The following is a 25,396-nucleotide window of genomic DNA, read 5'->3' on the forward strand; positions in this document are numbered from 1 at the left end:
TCAGGAACCTAACAACCCAATTTTCTATGCTAAGTTGAAAGTTGCGACTAGAACTCTCCAGTTTTTGCCTCCAAATCGAGAAAAAACACGCTCAAGAAAAAACACGGTCAAGCCCTTGCTAGCCTGATTTAGAATAAATAAGGACTGAGTCTACCCATTCAATAGTACTTTTATAATCGGATAGGCAAGAGATTGATTACATGAGCCCCATTCTATCAATCCAAGTCGAGCCCAAAATGAATCTTTTTTGAAAGAGGATCGGTTACGGTGACCGGAAGCGCAACGGAAGTTTAAAAATCGAATTTTTACAAGAAATTTTCGGCCACCCCTTGAAATTGTGTAGCAAATACAATAAACACAAAATGACATTCATAGTGTGTTAAGAAATGTACCTATCAATCACAAGGATTGATGTATGGCTCCAACTAAGGTGTAAACACCTTAGCTCTTCAATGGTAGAAACTATCTTCAAGCTTCCTTTGAGCACTCCTTTCTCAACTATTAAGCCCACCACCAACTAGGTAGATCCCCTCTTAATTTGCACTAGAAAACTAAGAGGATTTTTCAATGAGAATTATTTTCTTTCCTCAACACTTGAAGAAAAATGAGAGAAAAATGAGGAGGAAATTTTTCAAAATTTCGGCCAACATGTGTGTGTGGGAGGGGGGAAGACTTTTCTTGGGTGTTGAAAAAGTAGAGACAACATTTTGCATGTCATGCCAATTTTTTAATAAAAAGTATTCCTCAACCTTTCACCTCCCAAGCATGCAATGTCATGTGGGCTTGTAACAATTACAAAGGGCTCATGGACTTTTAATTTAAATTGTCTCAAACACATTTGAGCCCAATTAACCCTTACTTGATTTTACTCAAGCCCACTAGTTTAATAATTATTTTCAATTGGGCTCTACAAGGCCCAATGTTATTTAATTAATTCAACACTTGAATTAATTTAATTATTTGGACTCTACTAGGTCCACTAGTGTTTAATTAATTCAACACTTGAATTAATTTAATTTAGTCCATAATAATGTTTATGAAAATCAGATTTTTCAAATACATTATTCACTTGGCCAACTTTTAATTTAGGAACACATTCATAAATTAAAAATTACATTTCCCTCATAGAAGTCATACTTCTATTTTTCTTCAAGCTTATAAACTCCTTTATAAGCCGTTCAACACATTGAACTATTTTACTTCTCAACGGGATCTAGAAAGCTAGTACTTGTGTGGCCCTCAATGGTTCATTGATACAACTAGCCGTGGGTTCACATCTCCATGTGATTCGGACTAAACATGTCCTTATATGAGCATACCCCAATTGCTCCTTTCTTACTTATCAACTCCTTGATAACAAGAACGTCAGAACTCAAGTCTGATAGTACCCAACCAATCATGTTAAACGCCTAGCAGCATCGCTTACATGATTCCCTAGGTATCAAATGATAGTGCCTGCAAGAACCATTCAATTATGGTTAGCGTACAGTACGGTCCCTTCAACTCATATATCCCGATCGATTCGACAACCATTGGTTTATCGAGAGTTGTCAATGAATCGATACTATGTGTTATGTCGTAGTTGCATCGATGGTGTAATCTATGAAACCCCTTTCATAATTACCACCATACTCTGATCAGAGATTTCAACCTACATACACATGAGAACACATAGGATATCCATACCCGAAGGTAAGCGGTGAATCCCCGACTACAATGCATCGACTCCTATATGTTTCGACAGAACACCCAACCTTGCCACCTGATGACCCCATGAGAGACGGTAAACAAGTCAAAGTGTAATTCTAGCTCATAGAGTCTCAATGTTGTCCCGGGTCATAAGGACTAATGGTGTACAACCATAAACTAGGACGTTTCCACTCGATAAGTGTGAACCACTTGGAAAGTCCTTTATGGAGGGTTGTTCAGTGCACTCTACCAGGAGCACCTATCTGCATGCTCGGACATCACAATGTCCCCTACCAATGAAACATGGTACTCACATCGCAGATACTAGTCTCGAACTCTAGCGGCCTATATCCTTCTTAGCGGCGGCTGAATCGACTAGGAACCATTTAGAATATACAGTATTCCAAATATGAGTTTCATGATACTCATCATATGAGCATCTCATATTCTTTCTACTATTTGTATATTCAAGGGCTTTATCTATGCAACTAGCATGGGTATACAGATAAAGATTTGCCAAAACAATAATTTCAAATATTATTAAAATAAAGATTGCTTATACATAGAGTTTCATTGTGAACACTCGGCCAACACTTGGCTCGACGGGTACCTACTCTAACAATCTCCCACTTGCACTAGAGCCAACTACCCATATGCTTCAAACCCATTGATTCGCGATGCATCTCGAATAATGGTCCAGGTAAAAGCTTAGCTAGTGGATCAGCAACATTATCTGCGGAGCCGACTATGTCAAAAGACATTTCTTCCTCTTTCCACAATCTCTCCGAGGATGTGTTACTTTCTCAATACATGTTTGGACTTCTGATGAGACCTTGGCTCCTTTGCTTGAGCTAAAGCTCCCGTGTTGTCACACAACACCGGGAGAGGAGCAACTCCATTAGGAATGATGTCCAACTCTTAGACGAAATTCCTTATCCAAACAGCCTCCCTTGCTGCATCTGATGCAGCAATGTATTCGGCCTCTGTGCTGGAATCCGCAGTATTGTCTTGCTTGGATCTCTTCTAAGAGACAGCAGCACCATTGAGCATGAATACAAACCCAGTGGTTGATTTCGAGCCATCGATATCGCTTTGGAAGCTAGAGTCGGTATAGCCTTCCAATTTCAGTTCTCCACCCCATAGACCAAGAACAATTTATTGATCCTTCTCAACTACTTGAAGATGTCTTTCACAGCTTTCCAGTGTGGAAGACCAGGGTTTGATTGATATATACTCAATACACTTAGTGCGAAACCCACGTCAGGACGTGTAGATATCATCCCATACATGATGCTACCAATCGCAGATGCATAAGGAATGCTGGTCATCGCCGCTATCTCTGCATCAGTCCTGGGAGACATAGACTTGGATAGGGACACGCCATGACACATTTGTAGATGTCCTCTCTTGGACTCATCCATCGAGAACCGCTTCACGATGGTACCAATGTATGTGGACTGGGTGAGACCAAGCAATCTTTTTGATCTATCTCTATAGATCTGTATTCCTAATACAAAAGATGCTTCACCCAAGTCCTGCATCGAGAACTTACTCGCTAACCATATCTTTGTTGATTGCAACATTCCTACATCATTCCCAATGATTAGAATGTCATCAACATAAAACACCAGGAATGTCATAACACTCCCACTGACCTTCTTATATACACAGGGTTCCTCAGGATTCTTAGCAAAACCAAACTCTTTGATTGTACTGTCGAATCTGAGGTTTCAAATACTAGATGCCTGCTTTAGACCATAAATAGATCTTTGAAGTTTGCATACCATATGCTCACTTCCGATAGATGTAAACCCTCCGGGTTGAGACATGTAAATCTCTTCCTTAATATCCCCATTAAGAAAGGATGTCTTAACATCCATCTGCCATATCTCATAGTCATACCATGCAACTATGTCTAGCAATATCCTTATGTACTTGAACATTGCAACTGAAGAAAATGTTTCCTCAAAGTCAACTCCTTGTCTTTGAGTATATCCTTTTGCCATCAATCGTGTCTTGAAGGTCAATACCTTCCCATCCGCCCCAAGTTTCCTCTTGTAAATCCATTTACACCCTATGGGAACAATTCCCTCAGGTGGATCCACGAGATTCCACACTTGGTTCGAATGCATGGAATTCATCTCAGATTCCATTGCTTCAAGCCACTTGGATGAATCGCCATCAGATAATGCTTTCTTGAAGGTACTTGGATCACATCCATGGTTAGGCTCATCATGGCCCTCTTCAAGAAGCAGACCATACCTCATAGGTGGTCTCGAGACTCTCTCGGATCTTCTAGGAGCTTGTATCTCCTCTCTTGGCTCTTCGGGTGTGGGTTCTATAACTGTGGGTGTCTCTCGAACCTTTTCGAGTTCTATCATCTCCCCTTTTCTATCCAATAGAAATTCCTTTTCCAAAAAGGTTGCATTCCTAGAAACAAACACCTTTATTTCTTGGGGATAATAGAAATGATATCCAACTGAATTCCTTGGATATCCCACAAAGTAACATAAAATGGATCGACAATACAATTTATCTCCCACTACCTGCTTTACATACGCAGGGCACCCCCGTATTCTAAGACAAGAATATTTGGGAGGCTTACCCATCCATATCTCATATGGTGTCTGCCTTTAAATGGACATTTAGTGGAATATCTTTCAATTTTAAGTTATAGAGAACATTTTCAAGTTCTCTAGTACCAATCAAACATTCATTCTTGTAAATGTTGCAAACACCTTTGCTAAATAAACAAGAATATCCATCTTTATCAACATAGAAATGGAAACAATGTTTTTCACCTAATCCGGTACAAACAAAACATCTCTTAAAATTAACTTAAATCATTGTTCATAAGCAAGTAAACATCTCCAATAGCTTTGGAAGCAACTCTTGCTCCATTGCCCATCCTCTAGAAGGTCACACCTTCCTTAAGCTTCCTACTTCTTCCCACCTGTAAATCATTGCAGAGATGTGAACCATAACCGGTATCTAATACCCAAGAAGTAGAGTTAATTGAAATGTTTACTTCAATTTAGAACATACCGTTTCCAGAACTCTTCTGGGCAAGATATTCCCTACAGTTACGCCTCCAATGTCCAGGCTTCTTTCAGTGATGACATACATCATCAGTCTTGTCAGCCTTAACTGGTCTGGCTGCCTCAACGGGATTCGGAGATTGCCTCATCATTAATTTTATTTAAAAGCTCGCCATGTTTGATCGTATGTTTGCCGGATTCATGCAACTTTTTATTATCATAATAATAACGCATATACTCATTATTTATAACATATCATGCATATATTATAAACAGTAAACAAAACAAGGATGATCAATCGCCCCAATACTAATGGACCGTGTGAGCTAAACACGGGCCTAGGTCCAATCCTAGGGAAATGCACGGGATGCAAATGCAACTATTACATAAGCTTCCAATATTTACATGTCTTCGATCTTCATAATCATCATGGCCACCATCTTCCAATCTTGATCATCCACTATACTAATATTTACAAATAAATATCCATGGCAAATAGGGATACATCTCATGGGGTGGGAACGGGCCATAAACCAAGCCCACTTTATAAATTGATAATTATTACAATCATTCAACACAAAATATCCTAGCATACACCTAGCAAATTGGGCTTGGGCTTTTGATCATCCTTCATGCATAATATCACATATCATACACCATCAATTAATTATCACAATAATTAATTGATCCTATATTATATATCTTGATCCAATCACTAACCGCCACGATTATAAACTAAATTAACAAAGTATACAAACACCTTTGTCTACTTTCAAATTAATTTATTTATAACCGAATTTCTTGTAAATCACCATTTACTATAAATATTTAAAGTCCAACTTAAAATATTTATTTCATGAGAAAATATTTGCAACTTTTGTAATTTTAAACTTAAGGGCCCAAAAACTCATTTTTCACCAAAAACATTTTGGCCCATTTAAAATTCACAAATATGTTAGCCATCCAATGACCCAACAACTCAAGGCCCATGACACTTTGATATTCCAAAACACTTTTGGAAACCCTAGTCGTCATCGCCGTCGCCGAAGCTCCGTCGCCGGATTCTGGCAACAAAAAATTTTTTTTTTATTTTTAAAAGGAACCTTCGGGCAGCCCCTCGGGCTGCCCTTGCTGCCCGAAATGGGCAGCCCCTTGGGCAACCCGGGCTGCCCGAAACGGGAAAAATTTTCGGCCTCTTTTGTTGCAAAATTTTGGTCTCATGCGGTTAGTAATCAATCTCAATATAATATCTTGTAATTGCTACACAAAATCGTAACCTTAGCTCGGATACCACTTGAAAGAGGATCGGTTACGGTGACCGGAAGCGCAACAGAAGTTTAAAAATCGAATTTTTACAAGAAATTTTCGGCCACCCCTTGAAATTGTGTAGTAAATACAATAAACACAAAATGACATTCATAGTGTGTTAAGAAATGTACCTATCAATTACAAGGATTGATGTATGACTCCAACTAAGGTGTAAACACCTTAGCTCTTCAATGGTAGAAACTATCTCCAAGCTTCCTTTGAGCACTCCTTGCTCAACTATTAAGCCCACCATCAACTAGGTAGATCCCCTCTTAATTTGCACTAGAAAACTAAGAGGATTTTTCAATGAGAATTATTTTCTTTCCTCAACACTTGAAGAAAAATGAGAGAAAAATGAGGAGGAAATTTTTCAAAATTTCGGCCAACATGTGTGTGTGGGAGGGGGGAAGACTTTTCTTGGATGTTGAAAAAGTAGAGACAACATTTTGCATGCCATGCCAATTTTTTAATAAAAAGTATTCCCCAACCTTTCACCTCCCAAGCATGCAATGTCATGTGGGCTTTGTAACAATTACAAAGGGCCCATAGACTTTTAATTTAAATTGTCTCAAACACATTTGAGCCCAATTAATACTTACTTGATTTTACTCAAGCCCACTAGTTTAATAATTATTTTCAATTGGGCTCTACAAGGCCCAATGTTATTTAATTAATTCAACACTTGAATTAATTTAATTATTTGGACTCTACTAGGTCCACTAGTGTTTAATTAATTCAACACTTGAATTAATTTAATTTAGTCCATAATAATGTTTATGAAAATCAGATTTTTCAAATACATTATTCACTTGGCCAACTTTTAATTTAGGAACACATTCATAAATTAAAAATTACATTTCCCTCATAGAAGTCATACTTCTATTTTTCTTCAAGCTTATAAACTCCTTTATAAGCCGTTCAACACATTGAACTATTTTACTTCTCAACGGGATCTAGAAAGCTAGTACTTGTGTGGCCCTCAATGGTTCATTGATACAACTAGCCGTGGGTTCACATCTCCATGTGATTCGGACTAAACATGTCCTTATATGAGCATACCCCAATTGCTCCTTTCTTACTTATCAACTCCTTGATAACAAGAACGTCAGAACTCAAGTATGATAGTACCCAACCAATCATGTTAAACGCCTAGCAGCATCGCTTACATGATTCCCTAGGTATCAAATAATAGTGCCTGCAAAAACCATTCAATTATGGTTAACGTACAGTACGGTCCCTTCAACTCAGATATCCTGACCGATTCGACAACCATTGGTTTATCGAGAGTTGTCAATGAATCGATACTATGTGTTATGTCGTAGTTGCATCGATGGTGTAATCTATGAAACCCCTTTCATAATTACCACCATACTTTGATCAGAGATTTCAACCTACATACACATGAGAACACATAGGATATCCATACCCGAAGGTAAGCGGTGAATCCCCGACTACAATGCATCGACTCCTATATGTTTCGACACAACACCCAACCTTGCCACCTGATGACCCCATGAGAGTCGGTAAACAAGTCAAAGTGTAATTCTAGCACATAGAGTCTCAATGTTGTCCCGGGTCATAAGGACTAATGGTGTACAACCATAAACTAGGACGTTTCCACTCGATAAGTGAGAACCACTTGGAAAGTCCTTTATGGAGGGTTGTTCAGTGCACTCTACCAGGAGCACCTATCTGCATGCTCGGACATCACAATGTCCCCTACCAATGAAACATGGTACTCACATCGCAGATACTAGTCTCGAACTCTAGCGGCCTATATCCTTCTTAGCGGCGGCTGAATCGATAGGAACCATTTAGAATATACAGTATTCCAAATATGAGTTTCATGATACTCATCATATGAGCATCTCATATTCTTTCTACTATTTGTATATTCAAGGGCTTTATCTATGCAACTAGCATGAGTATACAGATAAAGATTTGCCAAAACAATAATTTTAAATATTATTAAAATAAAGATTGCTTATACATAGAGTTTCATTGTGAACACTCGGCCAACACTTGGCTCGACGGGCACCTACTCTAACACTTTTATCACTATAAGGAGAGTCCCAAATACATGTAATACACATGTAAATATTTAGCAATAAGGAAAAAATTCCAAGGATCACATATATGTCCAAATATACCAAACCTACTAAGAATCAACACAAATCAAGTAATAAAAAACTTATTTTAAGGAAATTTCTTAACTTCTCACACAAGGTAATAGCCTCTCACATCTCTACAAATACCAGGTATTTGTTGGAATTTTGAACTCAATGAATGAAAATTAAGCAAATTGGTATATGAAATTAAAAAAAATATTAGAAGTAAAATTTGGCGCTCAAAAAGCTGCCTAGGAAATGCCCAAGCAGCAAGGGACACGCTAGATCGCCCAACCTGGATATTCCAGGCAGCAGGTTCTGTGCTAGGGTAGCCTTTTATGCTAACCTTAGCGCGTAGCACATTACCTGGAAAATCCAAGCATAGTTGGGCAGCGCTAAGGAGCTCGAAAAGTGGCGCCCGTTAACCTGTTTTGAGAACAGGTTCATGTCATTTTGAGTTTTTTTGACACCATTACTCCAAATGGTGTCCTTTGATGGTTTTCATCATTTTTTGGACCAAGAGACACCCCATGTGATGAAAGAACATGTCTCTGTAAAAAGAAACATTTAATAGATAAGTTCAAACAAAATTTTATTTTTACTTTTTAGATTCTGATTCACTGGCAAACATATTGAGAGTCTTCTTATTCTTTAAAAAAATAAGAGAGTTTATAATTTTTTTTAATAGAACTTGTATTTTCTCTGCTGATAAAAGAAGAGAATTTTTTGTATCTTAGGAGAAGATTGTCGAATATCGAGGCACAAGAGCGGGGAAAATTCTTCTTTAGGACATAGTGTTCAACATTAGCATCAACTTACTGCAAACGTTCCTGCCATCTTTGAGATTTCAAGTGCCAATCATTTTACAATATTAAGAAGACTTTTTGCGTATTCTGAAATCTCGAGGATGCCTTCCTCATTTGCAACAACAATAAACACTCCACTACTACAAGGAAAAAGACCGGAAAAATGATGCAAACTTCAAGGGATGGCAATTGAAAATGTTGTTTTATCTCTCCATCATATCCGAAGGAGAAGTTGATACTCAAAAGAGGGATACAATGGATGCATGGAATATAAGCGATTTCCTATGCAAAAACTATATTATGAATGAACTTGACAACACACTTTACAATTTGTACTGTCATGTCAAAAACTATGGGAAATTATGAAGAAGAATTGCAAAGAAGAAGATACTGACCCTAAATAAGTTCATCGTGGAACGCTTCCTAGACTTCAAAATGATATAATCGAAGTATGTTTTGAGTCAAATGCAAGAAATTCAAGTAATATTGCACAAGATTCTTACAGAAGGCATGAGTTAAGCGAGTCCTTTCATGGCGTTGCTCAAATTGAGAAACTTACACCTTTGTGGAATGAGTTCCAAAACTACTTGAAGCACAAAAGAAAGTAGATGGGACTCGAAGACTTGATAGTAATATTCAGGATCGAAGAAAAAACAACACTACATAGAACAAAACCAATAAGATGGCTGTCAAGTTAGTATTATGGAATCTAGTAACCAAGAAAAGAAGATGAAATTTATGGATGGGAAACAACAACAACAGCCAAAGAATCAGAAGAAGTTCAAGAGAAAATGTTACAAATGTGGGAAGCCAAACCATATGGTCAAAGATTGCAGGTGCCCAATGAAAGGAAAAAACGAGCAAACGTAGTTCACGAAAGGTCGGTATCATTTGGTTTTTCTGAATTTGATCTAACTGCAGTTGTTTTTTAGACAAACCTTGTGGAAAACCCAAATGAATTGTTGGTTAATATAGGTGATACCCACCACATATGCTTCGACAAGGAGATGTTTTCCACATACACTCCAATTTATAAGAGAAAGTTCTTCATGGAAACTCTGCTACATTGGAGATATTAAGACTTGGAAAGGTGGTTCTGAAGTTGATCTCGGGGATGGAGGTGATCTTCGTTGTACTTCATATTCGAGATATAAGAAAGAACCTCGTGTCTGGTTCATTTTTGCTCAAACATGATTTTAGGCTTTTTTTACTCTAGTGAAGTTTTATTAACAAGAATGGTCATTTTAAGGGAAGGGGTATCTGGATGAGAACCTCTTCAAACCGAATGTAACAACGATTCGCCACGAGACTATTGGAAATAAAGTAATCAATTCTATTTACTTTCTTGGGCGTTCTGATTTATGGCGTGTTCTTTTAGAACATTTAAATTTTAATACTCTGAAATGTTTAGTGAATTTGGATTTGTTGCCTAATATATTTTGATCCATAACATAAATTCAAGATATGTGTTGAAGTGAAAATGATTAAAGCGCCTTTCCTTTCCATTGTAAGATGTGCGACTCCTCTAGAACCGGTACACACGAGTCTTGGTGATTTAAATTTTGTGCAAACTAGATGAGGAAATAAGTACTACAAAATATTTATTGACGATTGTATCAGGTACCGTTATGTATATGTTTTAAGAAGTAAAGATAAAGCACTTGAGACATTCAAAACATACACAGCCGAAGTTGAAAATCAACTTGGTAAATAAATAAAATGAGTTCGAAGTTATAGAGGAGGAGAGTGTGGAGCATCATTTGATGAGTTTGGTTCATCCTTGGGCATAATACCGCAAACTATTGCATTGTACTCACCTCAGTCTAACGAGGTTGTAGAAAGAAAGAAAACGAACGCTAAAGGAAATGATGAACTCATTAATGATAAGTTTGAGCTTACCCCAGAACTTATGTAGGGGAAGAAATATTATCTGCAAACCACATATTAAACAAGATCCCCCACAAGTAAAATGATAAATCGTCATATGAGCTTTGGAAAATACCCTCCTACAAGTACATGAAAGTGTGAGGGTTCTTGGCCAATATTGAAATACCAAAGTCAAAACAAGTCAGAATTGAACAAAAGATTGTTGAATACATATTCATTGGATATGCACATAATAACAGTTTATATATATTTATCGTGCACAAATATGAAAATATTGAAATGAAGGAAGGCATGACAACTGAATCAAAGAATGTTGTGTTCTTTGAAAACATATTTCCTTGTAAAGAAAGGAAAAAAGAAAGTTCTAATAAGAAAATATTGGAAATGGCGAATTAAGGTGTTGCATAAGAAGAGAAACCTAGACGAAATAAAAAGTTCTAGTAAGAGAACATTGGACGAGGCTTGGTTTCGAGGCTTGGGGATACATGTACTCCACTGTTAGGAGTGTGGAGTTTTGTGAGTAATGTGTCATGGTCTATCATGAGAGATGTGATTGTAGACCCAAAAGGGGTAGTGCTATGGGCCTTACAATAAAAGTTGTCTTTATTGTTAGGCCCACGAAACTACTATTTTAGGCCTGCAATCACCTCCCTCATGCTAGACTATAGAACACCATACACATTGTAAGGTCCAAAATTAAGACGACGTAATCCAACGGCAAGCAAATCTAGGAATTCTAAAAAATGGTTAATTAAATTATTTTAATTGCTTTATTGATTATGTGATATGCATGATTATATGTTAAATAGGATTTTATTGTCATTATGCATAAAATTGTATTTTTAAAGGATTATTCAAGTTGCGAACGAGGAACGGAGACCGAGGTCTGAAAATGTAAAATGTTTTTATTAAATAATTGTTTTTTATTATTTGAAATATTGTTGATGGTTTTTCATATTTATGAAAATAAGGGGTTTTTGGGGTGATTTTATACGTCGGGACGTAAATTTTATCGATGTTGGTTTTTCAACAAAAATACGAACGTTTTGGCAATTCGGCTAATAAATTCACAAAATTTTTTTAAACAAAACTATTTTAATATTTTAATTAAATCCTAATAAAGCACTAATGGGCCAAAATTTTTGATTAATAGGCCTAAGCCTTAATTAGTGATTTAATTAGTGTTTAAATATGTTAAAACCCATCCCAAACCCTCACTTTTCTGCACGCCACTTTCTGAATTCTTCTCTCCCAAACACTTCAAATTATACACGACACACACACATCAATACCCAAGGAGAAGTCAAGATTTTTGCAAAGAAAAAGTTCAAGCCAAGGTCTTGCCCCGTTCTTCGCAATCGTCAACTTAAAATCGTGCGTTAAATACGCAAAGGCACGCCATATTTCTTTCCTTCAAACATCTATCACACCATAATATTTTATTTAAATGAATTTTGCATGAAAAACAAGTGACACTTTGAAGTATTTTCGTTTCTATGCAATACATGAAAGTTAAAGCATGATTTTGGATTCAAACTTTTGTTGTTCACATGTAATAAGGGCTGCCGTGATTAGGGGATGTTTTTACATGAAAATAAGGGTCCCAAGAACACACATGCACGCTGCACATGAAATCGTCACAAGCATGAACCAACTTGCTGTCATAGGGAAGAAGGTTTCGGTTTTGGGGGTCTGATGGCTTGGCTTGGGCAGGGGTTGGGCCAGGGCTTGGATATAGTACATGAGGGGTCAGCTAGGACTCGAAAACCAGGGGCTGGGAGGAGTCCTTGAAAACAAGGACTCCACCCGAGAGAAAGCCCATGGGGCTGCGCAGGTTTCAGAAGAAAGTGCAGGGAGGAAGGGCTCGGCCAGGGGGCTTGGGCTGGGCTAGGTTAGGTCCTTAGGGTCCTAGAAGGGTTCTAAAGGGGTTGGTTTAGGGCCTGGTTTGGTTGGCTAGGTCCTATCAACAGAAACGTGGAATCCATGCTAGGTGGGTTTCTTGGCCATTCATGCTGCTGCTGGTGGAGCTTCGGTTTTGGAGCTTGGGGTTGGTCTGTGCTTGGTCTGGGCATGGTCCAGGGTGGTTAGGGTCAGGATGGGTCGAGTGGTTAGCAGATGTTAGTGTCCTAAAGGGAGAAGGAGTCCTATTGTCCAAGGGAAGGCTCACCCACACACAAGCACAGATTTTGGTGTCAAGTTCCAGCAAGTTTCGAGTGGGCCAGGGCTGGTTTATGGGCTGGGCTTGGTCAGTAGGGTGCCTAGGTGGGTTGGCTAGGTTTTGGCTCAAGGTGGCTTGGGCGTGGCTCGAGTAAATTGGGGGATGGCTCGGCGGGTTCGTTAGTGTGTCAAAAACAAAAATTAAAGAAGGAAAAATAGATCCATGGGTCCACGTGGGTGGCTCATGACTTGAAAGGGTAGAAAAAATAATAAAAATGTTATTTTAAAATTTGGGGTCAAAATAACGAGTTTTGGATTTATCCGGAATTTTATCGCCACACGAAACATTTATTAACGAATTAATTGAAACACCTAGTTTTAAGCGGAATAAAATTATGAAAAATTAGGTTTAAGCTTAAATAATTATTAAAAGTCTAAGTTTTTAGTTTGAGAATTTTATATTAAGGTTTGGTTTAATTCCTGATTAAAACGCATTAATATGTCACATCTAAAGAATAAATTAAAAGTCCTCGATTTAAGCCAAATAAAAATATGAGAAAATTCCTGCAAGCTTAAATAATTATTTGGGACATGTTAGAGCCAATGAAATTAAGAAAATGTCAAAAACATGAAATTTAACGTCCAGGGGTAAAACGGTCATTTTACATCTAGAAATTAGTAAACGTCATGGCAGTGTCCTGATTGCTGTTTTATATGCTAATATGATTATTTCAAATGTGTGTGAATTTTTATGACATGGATTTTAAATATTTACGATTTATTATGTCAAAATGTTGTTTTTATAAGGTTATGATTTAATATGTTAAAATGTCTATTTTAAATGTTTATGATTTAAATGCATATTTTAAATGTTTATGATGTTGAAATGTTTTATTTAAAAGATTTGTGGATTTTTATATGTTGAAGGGTTTCTTTTAAAAATATTTATAGATTTTTACGAGGAAACGATAACGTTAAAAGATAGATTGCATGCTTGGGAAAATGATATTAAATGTATGATTTTTATTAAGTGATGAGAATATGAAACGTTGAAGAAAGTGAAGTAATTGTGACTAATACGATGATATGTTGGAGATATCGTGAGGGCTATGGTCTCAGTAAGAGCCCGACAATCATGTTTCCTTGGATACGGATATGTAGATGTATACGATGACATGTTATTACGTAAGGCCAAGGCCCAGTTGACCGGTGAGAGTGTTGCTGGTGTCCCCCACCACCCAGTACTGTGGTTATATGTAGATGGATCCATCGCCCAACACGTAGACGTAGACGTAGATGAACACGAAAGTCACAATTAACGATCTGAATTCAACGAAAGGAAAAAGGAATACATATATGTTGATGATGATATGAATATGTTGAGGATGATATGAATATGAATATGATGATATGAATATGTTGATATGAATATGGATACGAATATGAATATGTTTAGGTTTATATGAAAATGTGTATGAAAATGTTTATGCATAAGATTATGAAAACATTTTTATTTAAAGTTTTATGCATCATGAAAATGTTTACGAAAATGTTCATGTTTGAAGTTTATGCATCTTCATGAAAACGATATTTTAAGTACAAGAATTTTTCACTGTTGCATATGATTTTATACGTATTACTTGTTATAAAGAATATGATGCATTGAGTCTTTAGACTCACTAGTTGTGATCTATGCAGGTGTGTATCATAAGGACATTATATGACTTATGTTTTATCATACTAGCGCAGCGGAAACGTGGATTTTTGGGATATTAGAATCTAAACTTCGGGTTATTAGGGATAAGCGAATTTTGAGGACGAAATTTTTTTTAAGCGGGGAGGAATTGTAAGGTCCAAAATGAAGACGACTTAATCTAACGGCATGCAAATCTAGGAATTCTGAAAAATGGTTAATTAATTTTTTTAATTGCTTAATTGATTATATGATATGCATGATTATATGTTAAATAGGATTTTATTGTCATTATGCATAAAATTGTATTTTTAAAGGATTATTCAAGTTGCGAACGAGGAACGGAGACCGAGGGCTGAAAATATAAAATGTTTTTATTAAATAATTGTTTTTAATTATTTGAAATATGGTTGATGGTTTTTCATATTTTTGAAAATAAAGAGTTTTTGAGATGATTTTATACGCCGGGACGTAAATTTTATCGGTGTTGGTTTTTCAACAAAAATACGAACGTTTTGGCAACCTGGCTAATAAATTCACAAACTTTTTTTAAACAAAACTATTTTAATATTTTAACTAAATCCTAATCAAGCATTAATGGGCCTAAATTTTTGCTTAATAGGCCTAAGCCTTAAACAGTGATTTAATTAGTGTTTAAATATGTTAAAACTCATCCCAAACCCTCATTTTTCTACACGCCACTTTCTGAATTCTTCTCTCCCAATTAGACTTGCCAAAACAGGCTGGCGGGGCGGGCCAGCCCGTCACCCGCCGCAACCCGCCATTAGGCGGGGCGGGGCGGGCCTCTAAATGACCAACCCAGCCCAACCGGTCTTGGGCCGCGGGTTACGCGGGCCGACCCTCTCTTTTTTTTTTTATGAAAAAAATACTAAAAATTACTACATTATATGCAAAGAGTATGCACTCAATTTTATATTTGCTTAAAAAATGCTCGAACTTTCCTTTGTGTAGTGGGTTATTAAAAAGCCATTGAATTAATTAATAAGGGATTCAAATGGATATTTCGGTAGTTTTTTTTTTTTTAAGATGTAGCTTAGATTAGTTAAACTCGCTAGCATGTCCCGAGCCTAGGCATGAGAGTGGATAATTATCATGAAAATTATAGGGTTAAACCTATTTTAACAGCAAGGATGGTCGAATTATTATCATTGAAACAGATATTCACAGTGTCATCAATACTAGTTACTCTATAAATTTATTGTGCCCACAAGTTAGAAAACATTTTGTGGATTGGTTTACTTTTTCAACCACATAAATCAACCAAATTTCTAAATTGTGTATTTTTATTGACTCCCGTTTTCCAAATCCGTGGATAAAGAAAAATACATCAGTCATTATCAAAATAATAATAAAAAAAATACAAGTCTCATTTATCTTACTATGAATTTTCTGCAGGTGAATGTCTTTTTTAACCCACAAAAAAAGTTTGTGTTTTTGAACTTCTGATTAGTCTGCCCCATTAAAAAATCAATTGTATGACGTTGGATATTTTTTAAAAAATTATTATTTGGGTAAGAAGAAATCAAATAAAATAAGCAGTTCTGGTCCATTTTTCCTGTGGGCCGAGAATGCTCCAAGCAATGGACATGTGGCATGTGGGCATATGGTACAATAAAATCAAAAGGACAAACTCTATCTTGATTTGGCGGGCCAGCCCGCCCCGTTTAGGCCCGCCCCGTCTCGACCCGCAACCCAAACGGGCTGATCCCGTTTGACCCGCCTCCAAACGGGCTGCTATTTTACCAACCCAACCCGTTTAATTTTTATGACGGGGCGTGTCACACCCCGTGTCCGAAGCATCTGTAACATCCAGCATTGTTTAACAATTACTTGAAAACAATTAAGCCTCGTATCGAAATGCCAAAAACCAGTCTTTTTCCCTTAAATGTCACGCCCCGTGTCTGAAGCGTCTGTGACATCCGGCATTGTTTAACAATTACTTGAAAACAATTAAGCCTCGTATCGAAATGCCAAAAACCAGTCTTTTTCATAAATAAAACATTGTCTTTACATTGACAATAGAATAAAAATACATCAGAGTTGCAAATGCGGAAATTGAACAAAAGGAAAATAAAGTCTTGATTTCTTGTATCTTGCTCATCGGATACCATCCCCAGAAGGCTTCTTGTTCCTCCTCATTCAGTTGCTTTCCATTTTAATCTGAAATTTGTAAGGGGTTAGTGTTTTGGGAAACACTCAGCGAGTGGGGGTCGATCGATTTCCAATGATACATATAGAACTTAATCTTTAAAACATTTCTTTAACAAACTTTCAAATCTTATTACTTTTATCTCCTCAAAACAGAAACGAAACAAATATGAGACAGAGGTTATCAGACGATTCAGAGCAATTCAGAAACAGATCAGAACAATTCAGAACAGAACAGATCGGAACAGACAGAACAGAACAGATCGGAACAGATAGAACACTGTTTTTCATCTCATTTTCATGGTCAAATTGTCCCCAATATATTAGTCCTCTAAGGGGTGAGGACAGAACTCGGTTTTATACCCACCGGTGGGGGCCAGACAGAAATGGTTTTATACGCACCATTGGGGGCCAGACAGAATCACAATTCTCGTCCCATTTCAACTTCGAATCGTAACAGTGCAACAGAATTCAGAAGTAACAGACAGAACTTTTCAGATTTTCAGATTTCAGAGTTTTCATACGGACACAGCGGAATCAACGAATTTTGAAGCATAGAAAAGAACACATAATCGATCGAAATTTTAAAAGACGGACATCATGCCCTTTTTCGAAAATGAAGACACACATACATGCATGTCATGATATACATATTCAAGTTTTAAAATACAAACGAATATATATCAAAAGCCCACTTACTTGATTTTTATACAAAGTTCTTTCTTGAAATTTCGGCAGCACTACGGCACAACTCCAACAAATACTATCTTCGATCAGGGAGCCCTCCGGTACGGGTTAGAAAACTCTGGACTGCACAAAATCTTCCCTTCCTTTTCTTCCTTTACTTCGGCCGAATGGTTTAGAGAGAGGGGAAGAGAGGACCGAAATTTTAGAGGTTTGATGGTGTGCCTTTTCTCAACCATTTGAGTAGTATTTATAGGCAGAAAAAAACTCTCCACCTTGCCACCCCCTTGGCCGAATTCTTGGTGTTGGAAACTAAATTCCGGCGTTTGACAAAATATGAATCAACTGATAATACGAACCAACTGATCGAGTAAACTGAACTCAACAACTAGACTTAATAACTGAAATCAACTGACTGTCCAACTGATCAGTTGATATATTCAGCCGTATGCTAAGCACCCTTCAACTGAACATATCTCGAGAAAGAACAATCAACCGTCAAGAGACATAGAAGATTGCAACACCGCACTTCAATCAATACAGCTTAGAAAAACGCATTTCGGCAAAAGCAATTAAGACGCCGCATCACAATAAATGAAGCAAACAATGTCCAAGGAATAATCAACGGATACAAAGATTCAAATTCATCTCAAGTTACCGTTGGAGAAAAGAAACTTATAAATATGACAGAAGAACAGCTGAACAAAGAGAGAAAACACTATTCAAAAGCTTGCTGTCACTCTGTCAAAATCTCAGCTCAATCTTACTTTATATATTCGTAACAGTTAAGACTACAATTTGAGCTCATTAGCAAGTTGTAATAATCATTGAAATTCGATAGTGCCAATAGCAGTTACGCACTGAGAACATTCTGTAATACTAAGAGTTTCAGTTTTGGCAGTGTTAAGTCCAAACTGAAGTGGGTCAGTACAATTCTTGTATTTGATCAAAGTCTTTTAGTGGATATCCTATCCGTGAGATAGAAGGGGTGACGTAGGAGTAATTAAATTCTCTGAACATCCAGAAACAATTCTTGCCTATTTTATTTCAGTTTCGTATTCTATCTTTCAGTCAGTTATTTTCCGCAACTACTTTAGTTTAACTGATTGTCATTGACAAACAAGATTTCGAGAATCAGTTTGTCACCAAACTGAACTCAAAATTCGAAAAGATCAGTTTTAATTGTGAGTGTTTATTCAACCCCCCCCCCCCTTTCTAAACACTCTTGATACGTTAATCGATCCTATCAAGTGGTATCAGAGCAGTTGATTCTTGTTCTTGAATACTTTTGATCTAAAAACTTGTCAGCATGACTTCATTCAACAAAATTCTCATGTTCTCCAGAGAAGAATTTGATGATTGAAAAATCAGAATGCAGGCTCATTTGGCTGCACAAGATGATGAAATGTGGTATGTCATAACTGATGGATCCATGAAGATTCTAAAAGCAAATACAGCAGTTGCCATAACAGAAGGGGCACCACAAAGAATAGAAAAGCCCAGAGATGAATGGACAACTGAAGACAAAAGAAAAGCAAATCTTGACAATGTGGCTAAAGACATTCTGTACAAAACGCTGGACAAAGTAACTTTCAGCAAAATAAAGATGTGTAAAACAGCCAAAGAAATTTGGGAGAAGCTGATCCAGCTGTATGAAGGAAATGATCAAACCAAGGAAAATAAACTTTCTGTTGCTATGCAAAAGTTTGATAACATCAAAATGAAAGCATGAGAATCGATGCACGAGTATGATGAAAGAGTAAGCAGTGTCATCAATGAGATAAATGCACTTGGAAAAGTGTATACTAACAAAGAGATTACACTAAAGATAATGAGAGGTCTTCCCAAGGAATGGGATGTCAAAACCATGGCAATGAAGGAGTCCAAAGATCTAAACCAGATTGAACTTCATGATTTATTTGCTGATTTAAAGGCTTATGAGTTCGAGCTGCAGACCAAAGAAGGAGAACCATCCACCCCTGCAGCCACAACTGCTCTAGCTGCTGTCAGGACTGAACAAATCAGTTCAGTCGAAAAATCTGCTGATCAGTTGAGTAATGATGCTATGTCATTATTCATCAAAAAATTCGGAAGGTTCATGTGAAAGAATCAAGGGAACTTTCAGAAGCCATACCGAAGGAAAAATTCCAAAGATGAACATAATGCCTGCTATAACTGTGGCAAATCAGGTCACTTCATTGCTGATTGTCCTAAACCCAAGAAGGACAGTCAAGGCTCAACTGACAGAAGAAAGAAATCATATGAACGCAAAAGAAGATCCAAGGAAGATAAGAAGGTCTTCAGAAAGAAACACGAGGTACTCTTAGCTGAAGAAAACAAATCTAAATGGGCAGAAATTGGCAATAAAGAGTCGGAACCAGAAAGGTCATGCAGTTCTAGTGATGATGAGGAAGTAAAGTGCTTGATGGCTAATGATGCAGCAGAAGAATCATCTAGCCAACATGTATTTTATTTCAGCTCAACTGATTTCACACGAGAAGAACTCATTCTAACACTACATGACATGGTAAATGAGTATCAAAAGCTTGCATCATCATTTGAAGAAATCAAAGCAAAGCAAACTGATCCCACAGACAATAAAACCAAAACTGATGAATCAGTCGATGGGTTGAGTCTAAAAAGGGAAATTGCTGAGTTAAAAGCAGAAAGAAACAAAAATCAGTCATTAATACAGAAGTTGATGCTTGAAAACTCAAAACAGACTGAGCTTATTCAGTCTTGGAACAAATCATCTACTGCACTAAATGAAATGCAGATTTCACAAAAATCAGTTTCTGATAAAACTGGTTTAGGGTTCAACACTCAAGGAGAAATGTATCCAAATGATACTCAACCAAAGCTAACAATAGAAAAAAGAAAATACATTCACTTTGTCAAATCAGCAGTGGTACAAGAACAAATTGAGTCCAGTAAACTGATTGAACAACCTACTGAGAATATGAACAAAGTTAGAAGATATGGGATTGGTTATAGTCAAAAATTCTCAACTGATTCACAAAGTCAGTCATCAAAGAGATTTTACAAAAACTATTCGAATGGCTATTCCAATTACTATAACTGCAAGCCAGTTCAGAAGAGATATAGACTGAACAATCAGTTGAATAAAGCTAAAACACATATTGTATCATTCGTACACTACACAAGCACACAAAAGCCGAGAAAAACCATTTGGAATACAGCTACTGGAAAGCCTGTTAGACTAATCCAAGTATGGGTTCCTAAAGGACTAATCAGTTCAGGACCCAAATAGATATGGGTACCAAATTATATTATGTGTGTGACTGCAGGTAACAGGTACAAACAAGAACTCAATATGGTATTTGGACAGTGGATGTTCGCGACATATGACAGGAGATGCAAGTGTGCTATCTCAACTGATCAAATACAGTTGTCCAAATATCAGTTTTGGGGACAATTCCAAAGGTAGAACTGTGGGTAAGGGTAAGCTTATCCATGGTAACTTTACTTTTAAAGATATTCTATTAGTAGAAAACCTGAAGTATAACTTGATCAGCATCAGTCAGTTATGCGACAGTGGATTCTCAGTACATTTTGACAAAAACTCATGTTCAGTCAAAACTTCAACTAATGAAATCATACTAACTGGCAAACGTTATGGAAACACATATAAAATCAGTTGGAATGATCAAACTTATGCACCAGTTTGTTTTATTGCTTCCAAATCATCTAAAAACTGGTTGTGGCATAAGAGACTAAACCATTTAAACTTTAAAACCATTGCTTATCTGAGTAAACATGAACTTGTAACTGGTTTGCCCAAAATAGACTTTTCAAAAGAAAAACTTTGCTCAGCATGTCAATATGGTAAACAAGTACGATCTTCTTTTAAAAACAAGGGTTGTAAATCTTCATCCCGATGCTTAGAACTGTTGCACATGGATCTCTTTGGTCCTATACCAGTCATGAGATTAGGAGGAATGAAATACACCTTGGTAGTCGTGGATGATTTTTCAAGATTTACTTGGGTTATTTTTCTCAAATCTAAAGACCATACTGCTTTACAACTGATAAAGCTCTTCAGAAGACTTTTAAATGAAAAATCAGTTGGAATTGATCGAATCAGATCAGATCGAGGAACTGAATTCATCAATCAAACTCTTTCAAATTTTCTAGAGAATGCTGGAATTAAGCATGAGCTCTCAGCAGCCAGAACTCGTCAGCAAAATGGTGTAGCTGAGAGAAGAAATCGGACCCTTAAAGAAGCTGCTAGAACAATGCTTGCTGATTCTGGTATTTCTCAAAGGTTTTGGGCAGAGGCAGTAAACACTGCGTGTTATACTCAGAACAGATCAATGTTTAATAAGAATCATATGAAAACACCATATGAGATCTGACATGGAAGAAAAAGTATAATTACTTATTTAAAAATATTCGGGTGCAGATGTTTTATTCTTGATAATGGTAAAATTATTTAAAAGCATTTGATGCTAAATCTGCAGAGGGAATATTTCTTGGATACTCATCAGTTAGTATAGCTTATAGAGTCTTCAACAAGAAAACCATAAATGTTGAAAAATCAGCTCATGTTGATTTCGATGAAACTGAACTAACTAATAAGCCAACTGATCAAGTTGAGCTAGTTGATCGATTTACAGATATCAGTTTGGAGGATGATGATGAAAAAGACAATCATATTAATCAAAACAATCTCCAAACACCCGAACCAGAAGTGTCAGATCAATCAGCTGAACCAGAAGTCATTCCTAATGATCAGTTGATAGAGCATAATGATAACATTCAAATACCAGTTGACGAAGCACCAACTGAGACTGAAAACTGTGTTCAGTTACCAACTGAAGAAATTGCTGTGATACAACAAATACTGATTACAGATGGAGAAAATCACATCCACCTGAGCTGGTAATAGGAAATCCATCTGATCCAGTAAGAACTCGCAATCAAATGCTAAATTTATTTATCTATTCAGCTTTAGTCTCACAACTAGAACCAAAGAAAACTGATGAAGCTCTTGCTGATCCTAACTGGGTAAATGCAATGCAAGAAGAGCTAAATCAGTTCACTCATAACAATGTCTGGAACTTAGTTCCAAGACCAGTTTCAAAAACTGTTATAGGTACAAAATGGGTGTACAGGAATAAACTGAACGAGGATGGTTCAGTTGTGCGCAATAAAGCGAGACTAGTAGCACAAGGATATAGGCAAGAGAAAGGAATTGACTATGATGAGACATATGCTACAGTTGCAAGACTGGAAGCAATCAGAATGTTTCTTGCTTATGCATCATACAAGAACTTCAAAGTCTATCAAATGGATGTTAAAAGTGCATTCCTAAATGGCCAGCTACAAGAGGAAGTATATGTTGAACAACCCCCAGGTTTTGTAAATCACAACTTTCCTGATCATGTATATCATTTGAACAAAGCCTTATATGGTCTTAAACAAGCTCCTAGAGCTTGGTACGAAACTCTTTCAAAATTCCTAACTGATCATGATTTTTCTGTTGGATCAGTTGATAAGACCTTGTTCAAATTTACTAAGAATGATCACATTTTATTAGTTCAAATTTATGTTGATGATATCATATTTGGGTCAACTAACCCCAAATTATGCGAGAAATTTGCTAAGCTAATGCAGGATAAGTTTGAAATGAGCATGATGGGTGAACTGACATTCTTTCTTGGACTACAAGTGAAGCAACTGGAAACTGGTATATTCATAAGTCAGACTAAATATACAAAGGAGCTGCTGAAGAAAATTTGGCATGGAATCATGTTCAGCTGCAAATACTCCCATGAGCTCATCAGTAAAATTGGACACTGATCAAGGGGGAATATCAGTTGAGGCGACAATATATCGAGGTTTAATAGGGTCATTGTTATACCTAACTGCCAGTCGCCCTGATATTGTATTTGCTGTGTGTATGTGTGCTAGATTTCAAGCAAATCCTAAGCAATCACATTTCTCAGCTGCTAAAAGAATTTTGAAATACCTTAAGGATACACAAAATGTTGGGTTATGGTACTCTAAAGACTCTACTTTCAATTTAGTTGGATATTCAGATGCAGATTATGCAGGATGTAAGCTTGATCGTAAAAGTACAAGTGGATCTTATCAGTTTCTAGGAGACAGGCTAATCTCTTGGTTCAGCAAGAAGCAGATATCTATAGCTACCTCAACAACTGAAGCAGAATACCTTGCTGCTGGTAGTTGCTGTGCACAACTGATCTGGATCCAGCAACAATTGAGAGATTATGGAGTAATTACAAATAATTCGCCCATATTTTGTGAAAATACGAGTACAATTGTCATCACCTATAATCCAGTTCTTCACTCAAGGACAAAGCATATAGATGTCAGACACCACTTCATAAGAGATCATGCTTTGAAGAAGAACATCAGACTGGAGTATATATCAACTGAGCAACAAGCAACTGACATCTTCACCAAACCATTACCCGAGACTAAATTTTCTTACTTTCGCAATATTCTTGGTTTAATTGATCTATCTTAAAACTATTACTAATGTTGCTTTACTAATAGAATTATCTGCAGAAAATAAGAACACAACAAATTGAAAATAATACTTTATTAAGAATACCATCGATCCTAGTGTACAGAAGATATCATAGAACCAACTGAATCCTGCCATTCTCTAATCCAATCATTCAACTCATAAATTTGGATTCTAGAAAATGACCTAGTTGTAGAAATCTTCTCAACCACATGCAATTCCTTCCATAACATTGCTTCTAACAGACATTTGTCATCAATCAGATCTGTAACATGCCTAACTTCAAAACGATCAATGTATTTTCTTGCTGTTGCTGCTTGAGCACGAGTAGGAACAGCACCACTACTACTTACCCTCTGCAAATCATGAATCTTGAACCATGTTGACATCACTTTCATCAAGACATATTCTTCCATTGTCTTCTTCAATTCTTCTAAATAAGTACTTAATTGCTCATTAACTTGAATATACGAACTACTGCATGCATCAGAGTTACTTGAATCCGACATATTGAACTGTTATTGTCTCACATTCTATCATCTTATTTAAATACAGATGAAATTTAAATGTTGAAGAAACAGAAGAGACTCAAATCAACCGAAGCGTCTTTCTCATTTACCGAGGCTTCTTAACTATCAGTTGTTCATTATCAACTGATATCAGTTTGACATTTATTACTTAACGCTTAACCAATCATCAGTTCATCTGTTTATGATCGTAATTCATATATAATAACTAATGAAACTTATTATTTGCAGGAAAAAGAAAAAACAAAGTTAAGCCAAAATAAATGTTTTATTCAACCATAAATATTTGCTTGGATTACATTTTCATAATTTTTCTCTATATCATCTATCCACATTCTCAACCAAACGGATAGAGATGAGGAAGATGTCTTGAGAAAGCTGTGTGAAGAAGCTATGCGATTAAGGATCTCCAGTTCCTTTCGAAGCATCAGCTGATAGATACGACCATCCGTAAAGATGTCCACCCACACAGCTATGTGCAAGTGCTCCCGCACTTCTCTCAACTCTGCCATCAGTTTGGGAGTGGTAGCCTCTCCAGAATTATACAGGAACGCAAGCTCCTGTAACTTTTCCCAGTAGAGAAGACTCTTGTAGAAGACTTCGTCTTCTATATCAGCCTTCCTAGCTTCCAGAGAAAATGGCGAAGCACTCGAGCTACTCGCATCTGCCATTCTTTCGTCTTGAATATTTTCACCAATATAACTGAAACTAACCGTGTTACTTCTATTTATAGCAGAATATCAAGGAAGCTGAAGGGTCGTCAACGTTTCAGCAAACGATAATCTTTCTGACCTTTAAATTTATTCGCTTTAATTA

This window comes from Primulina tabacum, chromosome 17 (assembly GCF_025594145.1).
Source record: "Primulina tabacum isolate GXHZ01 chromosome 17, ASM2559414v2, whole genome shotgun sequence".
In the NCBI taxonomy this organism is placed as follows: Eukaryota; Viridiplantae; Streptophyta; class Magnoliopsida; order Lamiales; family Gesneriaceae; genus Primulina; species Primulina tabacum.